Here is a 12,177-nt window from a genome sequence, read left to right as displayed (position 1 = left end):
GCTAGTGGTGCGCGGACAGCATGAAAGGTTATCTTTGACAAGGTTTTAGCTATTATTTTCTTCCAGTGAAATGGTATTTCTTGAGAAAAAAAGGTCTTTGGAACAAAATAACAATAAATCCTGATTTAGATACATAAACCTGCCATTGATATCACATAATATCAGTGTTCTTTCTCACTCAATACAGGCGTTTTAAAGATAAATGGTAAACCTGAACTGGAAATCCATCTGGCCGGCTGCCTGCTCTAATGAATAACCCCACTTTGGCGCATGCAATGTAAGCAGAAAGTTCTCTCCCAGCCTCTTTCGTCTGTCATGAATCTACGAGACAGCCGACATAATATCTGGGCGACAACGGTGCGCTAACAGTGCAGTGAGTTCCATTTTCTTTGCTTTCTATTGATTTTCACTTAATAACTGGCGAAATACTAAACGTCCGTCCTGAGTACCTAATAAATCCTGCCTGAGCTTTTTATTGAGGAGAATTTAATAAAAACAACCATTGCGGCTGAGGGATTTTTCTTCTGGACAGAACATAGGGGTAGGGGACATCAGGGTTGGGGCAAGAGGAAGCCTTCTGATTTTTTTAAGGGACCTTCTCTCCTTTGGAAAAGCAGTACCCACGTCAAGGATGCCTGTGTGTTTGAACCGGGTTCCTTAGAGAAGATGCTGTAAGTTCTGTAGACAGGCTGTCTAGTGAACAGGAGGAAAAGGGATGCAAGGCTGGGCAAAACCCATCCTTCTGGTCCCCTGGTGTCCTTTGATACTGGCCTTCAAGCTTCGCCCAAGGACTTCTTCGTTGTTACCAGTGGCTGTCAAAAATCTATAGGAATATGCATTTTACTATACTAAGTAATCATTATTTGGAATTTGATATTAAAAATCCAAAGCAAGCCATGCTTGCTGAATCCTCAGATACCTTTAACAGAATTCTAGATATTAAAAAACATGGTAAACATCTGAAGGGAGAAGGTACATGCAAATTATTCCATTTAATGCTAATTTGAACCTCACAAATTCACTTTTGGGGCAAAGAGCTCTATTAGAGGTTTTTTAAAACCCAAAGAGAATTGGAAAGCATGGGCTTTACACTCTTCACCATCTTCCTCTGCGTACACTTCTAGAACAATTTCCATTGTTGATGCTTAAGGAAAACCTCTTTATTCTGTTATGTGGTCTTTTAGAGGCATTTCACAGCTATGGCTCCCCCTGCCCCAAACTGTACCCTTTATATTTTAATTGACTTTGAGGCTAGGCTATTTTCAAATCACCAGGCTTAGTGAATAAATATTTTAGAATCTCTTCCTATGTATACACTCATTCCATTCCATCCTCAATAAAATTTCTAACCAAAAATCCACATATTTAGAAAAATTAAAAATAGAAATCTACTTTAAAGTTGTTGTTGTTGTTTAGATAAAATCTGTGGATTTCTGGTTTGGGTATCAATGTTATAAAAACCACAGTCACTCCAGCAAAGCAAGCCATGACTCAATTATTTGTCAGCAGCTCCATGGCAGCTTTTCCTGCAGAATCCCGGGGACAGAGGCAGTATGACATAGTGCAGGTTCAGGTCAAAGCACCTTGATTGAAATCCTGGCTTCCCCTCCTCTGAGGTTTGGTTACTTTGTCTATGAAAGGAGGATACTGTTGCCCAATAAGCGTGGTTGACATCACCTTGGCAAAAATCAATAAATGTATGGGTGCTGGACAAATGATGTCCATTTATTTCACTGTTACCTCAATAATGAACAGTGGTTAATCAATCGGGGTAGGATTTGAAATTGGCAAAATCTCAGAAATCCCCCTTTTTTCCCTCCACAGTTTACAGCTGACTTTACTCTTCTGTGCCTCTGTGTCCTCCATTCTAAAACGGAGCTCATCTCAAAGTTTTTGCTTAAAAGAAGTCCTGATGCAAGCGGTGTCGTCTGGGTGATTATTGTATGTCAATGTAGGTGCATTAATTGTAACAAATGTGGAGGCTATTGATAGCGGGGAGAGGCTGTGCACCCTGTGAGGTGCGGGGACTCTCTGTACCTTCCTCTCAATTTCGCTGGGAGCCTAAAACTACTGTAAAAAATCAAGTCTACTTAAAAAAGAGAGAGAGAGGGAGGAATAGCAGCAAGAAAACCGACAGTTCCTGCAGGTAGAAATACTCAATAATATTTGCTTTTATTATTTACAAGTATTGTTTAGCAATAACTGAAATCAAGTTGTGACTCTTTACAAAACAGAGCCTGATCATTTTTATGATGTGACTTTCACTTAATTTAGATATTGATGCCTTCTTGTTAATTCTAATTTTGGGGGTGGGGGATGGGGCAGGGTGGGATATTGGAAGCTTTCTTTGTCCAGCTCTTCCTAAAAATAGAGTTTAGTAAAATCTTTAACATTTTCCCCTTTCTGATCATTTTGCTTTGCCACTTTTTCAGAGGAGAGCTTTTTTTTTTTTTAGATTCTTTTGGAACCTAGCCTATTCCATCCTCAGCAGAATGTTTTGGTTCCATCTAATCAGATAGGCTGACTGCAGGAAATTCAGCAGGGCATGTGCACATCCCCAAGCTGACATTTTTGGGAGGTCATTTCAGACCTGAAACTCAGGGATTTGCAGGGCGCTGGGTGTTAGCTTCCTCTAATGGGTCCACATAAAAGTATATTGCTATTGGGATAATGTCTTCCACTGCTCAACAAAAGGTTGTTGTACTGAGCTGTGATTGTGACAAATGATTTACTATTAGGAACATTCTGTAATTATTGTTCGGTGGGACCGCAGACCAATACATCATTAACATGATAGACGGCCTTTTATATCAGCAAAAATAACTAAATTAATAAAAATGGCTTCATTCCAAACCCTGTCAGAAAGCCAATACTCAGGACAATCAAGTAGCAGTGATACCTGAGAAAGCCATAGTTTATATCCCCCAACAAATCATGTTTTATGCATAAGTAATAAAATATTTGTATATATAATCTCTATAATATAGATCTGTGTAACAGAACTGATTTTTATAGATATCAGCACTAAACAAAAATAGAGGATATTTAAATATTTTGTCCCAAATGATTTAAATTTATGCTTTTACGCAATTGGATTGCAGTTTTAGAATATTAGAATCTGCCTATGATGTCTTTTTTTCAATTCTCAAGCATTGGGAAAAAAATTTAATGAGGATCTTGGAGACTGGAATGTCTTTCCTTGATCTTCCTTCTTTCCTTTCTTCCTTCCCTCCTTCCCTCCTTCCTTTTCAACAACAAACTCCTAATTTATGCTTTCAGTCCTTAGCCTCACGTTTTTTACTCTTTCACACAGAATTAAACATTCAACACTTTATGAGGAAGACAATTTTCCTACACCCAAACACTTCAAAGCCTTCAACATTGCTTCATTCAGAACTGTCTCCCTAGCACCGATTTAGGCCCTCTGAAAGGACTAACCTGTCAGTAATAATATTTGTAAAGAAAATTAACATAGTAACATTTGATGAAATTAATTGATGGTCGAGAATTTTGGCCTCTGCTAACCTTGCAATTTCTATTGTGCAGAGGCTACCAGAGATGGAGATCTCCAGGAAATTTGCCTGAAAAATTTCCTGTCATCTTCCCATTAGTTCTGTGAGGGAGTTATTGTTACTACCACCTTACAGAGAACAACACTGTGGTTCAGGATGGCTGGAAGGGAACTTGTCTAAGTTCTGTCTCCCATCATGTTCCCACCACATAAACACTCGGGTTTACCTCAAAAACCACAACATACTGAAGTTATCATGGATGGAGAAGGCTATCTCTCAGTTTTGCCATCTCAAACAACCACCGATTCAAAGAAATAAAATCTACCACTTCATCTTTCAATACCTTTGCTCATATTGCTGTGATTCTTATGTTCAAAACACGTACTAATTGTTTTATTCACTATGATTAGGTAAATAAAAGATTACATTTCTTTAAAAATCTAGATTGGTAAAAAACTCTAGTGTTTTTAAAAATATTATATATTTTTTCAGCATGCTGTTAAATGCAAAATGCCCTTTGCCTTGAATTGGATAAGATTGGATAATTAAGAAAACTGCCTCACTCCTCAAGGGAATCTTCCATATACTTGCATACACTCCATACACACTGAACAATGTTCAGTGTGTATGGAGTGTATGCAAGTATATGGAAGAATCCAATAGTTGGCAAAGAAAAACAGGAGATATTTAAACTGAAGACTGGGGCAAAGGAACCAAAAGGAGAGAAAAGTAAATATTTCTAAAACTTAACCAGTCGCGCCTCATGTTTGAATGACTACTTATCTAAGACATTCTTTCAGAGTTACAGGTGTAATGTTACTTGGACCTCCATCTATTGGCCGGCAGTATGGCTTGGAAACCTTCAACACACAATTAAGTGTCTGGCTTCTTTATTTTAATGGGATCTTAACATGTTGAGGTACGTGCATAGGAACATAAGTTTAATGTTTAAAATTTAAACCCAGAAGACATGATTAGTTGGGCTATTTCCTTGGGCCTAAGTTTGCTAAAATTGAATGTACACTTGGCTTTCAGACATATTTGTTGTCGTTTTATTCTAAAGCAATGAACCGTACAATCATAGACATCAGTGGATAAGAGGAAAGAAGGACATGTTTCCAGGTACTCTCTTGCAATAGAACTATAGAAACAAAATGTGGGCTATAAGCATTCATATAAAAACCTCTAAGATATATATGTGAGTAGAAAACACAATTATGTTTCTAGGGTTTTGTACTTCATTACTGAAAATAAATTTCAATAAAAAGTGACCATTATAATAATAGAGATCTGCATGGACACCTACGACTCAAATCTCCCAAAAAATCAGGGAAGGGATAAAATAGAACTCAACTGTTCCCTTTTCTGCTCTTTTCTTCCTTTCCTACTTTCTGTCTTTCAATGTATTTTGTCCACAATCTCCTGTTCAAAAGTCTTAGGGTAAAATTTGTTTCATAAGTCAGAACTGTTAGGATTTTTGGAAGTAACATGGCACATATATCCATACATTAACCCCCATCACCAGTGGGGTCTGGCGTGGCATACATGAATATGTCTGCAAAAACACATATGAACACTCACACTAAATGGACATAAAGACTACATAGACCTTATTCAGCCCAGGTTACATTTTGCAACATATGAGTTCAAGTCAGTACAGGTTGGCTCCCATAGAGAGGCAGCCAACAAAACACACACACACACACACACACACACACACAAATAAATAAATGTTGATTTCCTAGAAACTCTTAAATTAAGAAATCACAAACAGGTGATTGTATAGGAGATCTATACAAACCAACACAGAGCATTCTGTTAATATAATTTGAATTTAATTTTGGATAGTTTTTTTAAAGATTTTAGTATTTTTAGAGTAGTGTTAAGTTTACAGAAACACTGAGTGGGATGTACAGAGATTTTCCACACATGCCTAGCCTCCCTCAATACCAAAATCCCCACCAGAGTGATACATTAGTTGCAATCGATGAACCTATGTTGACACATCATTATCACCCAAAGTCTATAGTTTACATTAGGGTTCACATGAGTATGCCTTATCATTGCACATTTGTCCTTTTGCATATTTTTATAGGGCTTTTCCATCCTCTGTAGTAGCTTAAAAAATTAGAAGTTGCTGTTTTTATATGATCAATAAAATACAGTTTATTCACTGAGTAACTGATATTGATAATAAATAATACTAATAAATACTATTGATACTGCAATACAATTGACATTGCCTTTTAGAAATATGCTCTTGTTACTTCATTCTTGTACAGAAATTTTGAATGATCTCATGCTTCAATCCCTGTTCAACCCTACCCAGTGCCAACACTATTTTCAGAAGTGTTCTTGCTTTTTGGGAAAAGGTGCAAACATAGTCTATATTTGCCTACATACAAGATATTTTATTAAATAAAGACATGGTTTTAAAAGCAAGATTTCTATCGAAAGATACTTGGAAAAAGCTTCTTATGATAGCTCATTTCTTCAAATTCTTACAGCATAAGTGAAATCAGTCTCAGAGGCTGGTTGTAATGGACAACATGGTCCAGAATTATAACTCAGAGACTCTTAGATGATATTAGAAATCATCTTAATTCTGAAAGCAAAATAAGTATAAAAGTAATCCAGTCAAGTACTGTGCAAGGTGAGGGGCAGCATGCAGGTAAAGGATGCAGAGAGACCTTCCCTGGACAGACAGGGGGAGAATCAGGCAATTGTTTTTATTGCTAAAGTTTGATTGAGACCTATTTTAAACCTTGTCTTTTCTGTGTTGGCCTTCTCTTAAAGGAAGGCAAATGCCCTTGAAAAGGCGTCTTAAAAGTATGATTCACGGACTCGGGAAGAATTACAGGATGCAGACAGCCTCGAGTGTGGTGCCTCCCCCGAGAGGAGTTCACATTTCCTTCCTCTTAATCTGAGTGAACCATTAAAAAGTTACTCAGTTCCCTGGAGGCCCTTCCCAAGGAATCTCCTAAAAGGAAATACCCTGCACTGGAAAGGTAATTTACCTAGACAGGATTTAAAAAAACAGGTTCCAGCTCAGAGATAACCAATGACTTCACGTGGGCTGGTGTATTGTGCCTTTTAAGGACTCTCCCGTGAAGTTAGTTTACAAATCAGAGGTAGGCAGAATAATAAAACACACACACACACACAACTACTCTTGTACACTTTATTTATTGATTCCACTAAGCCATTAAATCCCACATATAATAGTTTCACAGCTGTTGGAATACCAAACTGTAAATATGCAATAAATTGATTATGTCTGAAAATAGGCTCATGTCCAAGCCATACATGTTTTGTTTTCTATTCTGAGAATGCTTTTAATTATTTTATCTAGTGGGAAAACTCTTTTCTTAGGGATAGGCATGTGGGAGGGGAGGAAAATTCTGTACTCTGGACCTTAGGGAGTGCTGTGGTAATTTCGTGTCTGAGGTCTTTGGGAAGCTGGACTTAAGAACTTATTCCCTTTTATGGCAAAATAACATGAATTTTTCTTTTAAAGTCCACTGGAAAATGGAGCGTGGCTACAGAAAGCTGCAGCTGTGAATATTTGTAAAGCAGCATTGTTTCCCATTTCTGGCAATTCCCTGTCCCCTGCCCACATTTTCAACGAGTGTCTTACCCAACATTAGAGTAAATGATAGAACAGAAAAGAATGAATGAGAACGTTGGATCATATCAATTCCTAGCAACAAACTCATTTCTTTTCTAACATTTCATAGGCAACAGATAAGAAGTTGAGCCCTGTCTGACATTTATTAGGGATTTTTGCATTTCCTAGGTCCAGTCTCACATTGGACAGAATTTTACTGATGACCATGAGAACTCTGTCACAGTTCCTTTGCTCAAATGGTATCAGGATTCAACATTTACACTCTCTCTCAGCTGATTACTTAAAAGTTCTCTCAGCAGAAAATGGAGAGGAATTATAAGCAGAAATGTGGAGAAATTAAAATGCTGGAGCTGCTCCCATGTAAAGAAGACTCTACATACTGAAACACACAGACAAATCCAGGAGACTGGGCAGGGCAAAGCAAGAAAGCACATTCTCTTCTTTCACTAATCTTTTCTGAAACTGAAGGACTAGATTCTGAAATGTTGGTGGGTTTAAAAAACAACAACCATAAGAATCCTGTTTCCTCCAGGAACTTCATGTTTCTCAGCTATAGGGCAGGGTTCTAATACCATACATATTTACAAACTAAAGTCAAGCAAGAAAGAAATGTTGGGAATATTTGGATCTGCATACCTTTAATAAACACAAACTCTTCAGCATAGGAAATGAAATGTAAAATCGTGGGAAAATGTTTGATTCTATTGATCAAATAGTCACATTTAAATGATCTGATTATAGGGGAAAATGAGGAGAGACATTTTAAAGTTGTCCTTGTAGCATCATTAAAAATAGTAAAGCTATTATATTTGATAAGCCATTTGTCCCATTATTTCTTGTCCAATGAATCTTGAAAAAGAGCTAAGAAAAATTACCCTCCTTATTTTTTTCTTTTCATAAAACTCAATCCACAGGCCTGTATATTATATTCACTTTTTTTTTTTTCTTGTGTGCTTCCTTTTGTATTTTTTGGCTGCCCTGGTGGAATTTTCTATGATAAGAGGACCACCAATCCAGTGTGCATAGTGTGGGGTTGGCCCAGTTGAGTGGGCCCCACTGGGCCTTCAAGGAAAAGGGCCAAGAATTCACAGGGCTTGATTACTGCCAGGGCTTTTTCTGCTTTTAAGTGAACTATGCTCTTCCTAGTAAATCAACGCCTGGACATTAGAGGTTCAACACCAACGCAGTGAATTGAGTGGAAACTCTCTAAAGAAGAAGCCCCAGCAATGCCTACAGGATATTTCTCCAAGCTTGTTTAAAAGTGAAAAGAAGGTTATTGTGTGAGCTACTATTAGGGCCCTGAACATTTTTAAACAAGTTCCATAGTGAAATATGGTGTAAAAGTGTCTTCATTCATAAAGGACAAACACTTTGTGTTTAAAGCTTTTTGTTTTGTATTCATAACACATCTGACCGCCATACCTATTTTCTTTAATTAAAAAAAAAAAAAATAAAAATGAAGATATCAGGATTCTTCCAATTCTGATTACTCTATTTACTGTCTATGATCCAATCTAATTTGGTAAATATTTATGGACCACATAGGTCATTAAATGGTTGGGCTATGGGCTGGTGATATGGGAATAAAGGAGATGACACTGGAGTTTGGCCAAATGGCTTTAATGATGAGTAACCAATTTTCTATTCCTATCTTAATATGGTTGTCAGTATTTCCTTCTTAATGGGTTTGGATTCATGACTGAGACTGATTTTTCATCTCTCTTTGTACCCATACCCTTTAGTATGTGACCTTGTCATGTGACTAAAGGAGAAGAGTGTATTGACTTGTCCTTTGACTTAGGTTCCCCATGTGGCTTGCTGTGGCCAAAAGAACAAGGTGCAAATGATAGTATGCCTCAACAGGCTTTGGGAGTTTCTGCTTTCCTTCTTGTGCTTCTGCTGTGGCCTTGAGGAGCACATACCAGGTTCCAAGAGGAAACTGAAAAACACAGATAATGGAGTCATCCCAGCCAAGCTCGGCTTTGATCAACCAAGCCCCAGGTGACCTACAGCTTCACAAGTGATAATAAACAATGGCTGTCTAAAGCCACTGGTTTTAGAGTGGCTTGTTTTACAGCAATAGTTACCTGATACAGTAGGACTCATTCGTTATCCATCCTCCAGCATCAGTTGGACACCTAATAAGACCCAACTTCTGTGGCAACAGCCTGAGACACAAAGGGTGAACTTCTAGGGGAGTGAGACAAAGGAGTAGCAAATCATATAGATTTGCAAAGTACTGAGATGAAAGTATATTCTCAGTGCTATGATGAAACCCATAGGGTGTTATGGAAGGCATTCTGGCAGAGGAGAGATAAGCCTAGAAAAATTTTAAAGAGTAAGTAGGGATTAGGAAGCCCCTAGGTTTGGATTTTGAAGGAGAGAAAGATGGAAAGGCATTCTATGTTGAGAAAGCACACAGCATTTGCAAATATCCTATTGCTGCGAAAGATCCTGCTGCTTTGAGGGCAGAGCGAGGAATCTGACATGGTCAGGAACCATATCTTGCATTTTCTTATACTCCATGAGGTTCTTAACATGGCAAACTCAGGTATAGCTCAAGAATGGCTTGGTGATTTTATTGGTCACTGTCTTGAGGAGACAATGTTTAAGGAAAGTCACCTTAAAAATCACCCAGTTCTCTATCTAAATTCAGACCTCACTTCTTGAGAATGTCAAACTTAGGCAGGAAGCCTTTTGATTATTTGTGGTGTTTTTCTCTTTGCTTCCTGCTTTAATCTTATAGCACAGGGACCAAACTATTCTAAGGAGAACTACTTCCTTGGTATTTTTGGCTTGTCTTTTACCAGGAAATTGGTGGAAGTGTCAGGGGTACCCTTTTCAAGAGATTTCCACCTAAACCAAGGGGGGCTGCATCCACTTCCTAATCATTCAAGGCTTTAGCCATTTGTGGTTTACTCATGTTCACTATTATGAAGTTTTGTTGACAAAAACTCAGGAAGTCCTTAAAGGCACCACAAACATGTTTTCTTAACTGCCAAGTTATAACTTTGCTATTTACACGAAAGAGTTTTTTGGGTTTTTTTTTCTTTTTTTTTTTTTTAAGTAGAGATATCTTGAAAATTAGTATGTTTCAATTGAAAAGAAGCTTTGAGGTCACTGGGCCCAGTCCTCTGCATTTACCAAGTTGGATGAGCATGCTCTGGGGGTTAAAAAAAAAAAAAAAAAGGCTGATTCAAAGTCTCATTAGTTAAGGACAAAAATGAAACTGGATGGCTTGGCTCCCAGGCTAGTGAGCTTAGGACTACACCCTCTTGCATTTCTTTTTTTTTTTCTTAAATGAGAATGTTTCTAAATATTTATTTGAGCAACAATTTTCTTGGTTTTCTTAGAATTATTACCCAGCATCACTATTCATTCATTCTGTTTTTTCTGTTGATTATATCTATATTGTCATTTAACACAGCCCAAAATTTCCTTACCTATATCCATTCTTTATCAGATTCTTCTCCCATATAGGCTATTACAGAATATTGAGTAGAGTTCAGTGCTATACAGTATACAGGTTTGAGTTCTAGATAATATGCATTCTTGATTTCTTATACAGCTCATATTATCTAGAACACCAAACCTGATCCACAGAAAAAAACTTACACAGAGAGAGAAACAAAATGTTCTAGTGTCTTAAGAAAGAACAAGTGAAAAGAGAAAATGGCATTCAGAATTCCAACAAGAACTGAAGGAATGGGTTTCACAGGTAAGGTGGTTATTATGCAATGGCAAAACAATTCAGAATCTTGGGATGGAGGTGTTTGAAGTGGGGAAATGGACAGGAAAGGAAGGAGAGGAAAGAAGACACTACGTCTTTAAATTGAATTGAATGTTCTGTGACTTTAAATGAAAGCTCTTCTGTTGTTGGGCAAATAAATTTAAACCACTTAACATGGCAGAGAAGGTCAGGCAAGCTTATTATAGTGATCATAGCGTTACAGCTATTGCCATTGACCGCTGCTCTCTGGAATCACCAATAATCAGAGACCGCAAGCTGTGTTTGCAGAGAAAGGTCATCATTCATTTTTTTCAAAGCATTAATATCTTTTGTTTGTTTGGCTCAACATGAAACAGGAATCGATAGAGGTAATTCACAGAGCAATTAGCCCCTCATCTGTCAAACGGCATCTGGGTGTATTTAACAAAAAGACCTTTGGAAAGGTTTAAAAAGGAAGAAAGTGCCTATACCATCAACGATTTATATTTTCTACATGACATGTTGTGTATGTATCTGTGAAAAGGGGGGCCCTGGGACTAAGAAAATATACATAAAGCATGCTATAAATCTACACTTCAATGTTATGATGTCTCAGTGTTGAGGTAGACCAAGAAAAGCTCGGATTACTTTCTCTCCTGATTCCTGTGAAGAGGGCAAGTGGCATTGGGGTTTTGTATCAGGGACACACACAGCCCTAATACAGAGATTTCAAAAAAAGAAGACCTCAAGGAAAAACTTGTTTTGGGCAGTGTAAAGAATTGGAGAGTATGTAAGTAATTGGAGTGTAAGGAATTGGAGTGTAAGGAATTCTGCCTTCTGGCATCAGATCCTATGACTTTTGTGCTGCTCCTGAGACCGGCCACAGCCATGCTGTGTGACCCATTGCAAGGAGACGGCTCCCCGCCAGGTCAATACCAGCCATGCCACTCTGGCATGGCCTTGTTTCCATATCTAATTTGCCAATATTGAAATAAGAAGGGAAAATGTGAAATAAAAAATTAACTTAAAAGACTATAGTATTTTAAAAAATGAATTCTGTTCTGGGTCTATTTTTCTTTATTGAATGTCAATTGTGTGGACCATGGGATTAATGCAATAAGTATCAGAGAGGTAGGCTTTAAAAAAATTCAGCTTAGGGAGTTGTCTACACGTTTACGCAAACACTATTACTCTCAGCAGGACCAGATGTATTTCGGGAATGGCATATTTTCTTTTCAATTCTTTGGCTCTCTTCCTTTTCATTTTTTCTTGACTTTTTTTTTTTTTTTTTTTTTTTTGTTTTCCCCCCCCCTTTTCCCCCCCCATTT

The 12,177-nt window shown here is 37.6% G+C and overlaps 1 long non-coding RNA gene across 2 annotated transcripts in view; it reads left to right on the top strand.

Moving 5' to 3' along the window:
• The first annotated feature begins 244 nt into the window (after nt 1–244).
• Nucleotides 245–12,177, top strand: part of LOC112414959 (uncharacterized) — a 17,456-nt gene continuing 5,523 nt past the window's right edge. The window contains exons 1-4 of one of the 2 annotated variants that reach the window (XR_003006243.1): nt 245–373; nt 1,825–1,951; nt 4,313–4,431; nt 6,309–6,520. This is a non-coding gene — a long non-coding RNA (uncharacterized LOC112414959). The remainder of the gene's footprint in view (nt 374–1,824; nt 1,952–4,312; nt 4,432–6,308; nt 6,521–12,177) is intronic. The other variant, XR_003006244.1, reaches the window with a different exon arrangement.

This window comes from Neophocaena asiaeorientalis, unplaced genomic scaffold (assembly GCF_003031525.2).
Source record: "Neophocaena asiaeorientalis asiaeorientalis breed wild unplaced genomic scaffold, Neophocaena_asiaeorientalis_V1.1 scaffold297, whole genome shotgun sequence".
Taxonomy (NCBI): domain Eukaryota; kingdom Metazoa; phylum Chordata; class Mammalia; order Artiodactyla; family Phocoenidae; genus Neophocaena; species Neophocaena asiaeorientalis.
Note: the sequence above shows the minus strand (reverse complement) of the source record. Positions and strands in the feature narration are given on the sequence as shown.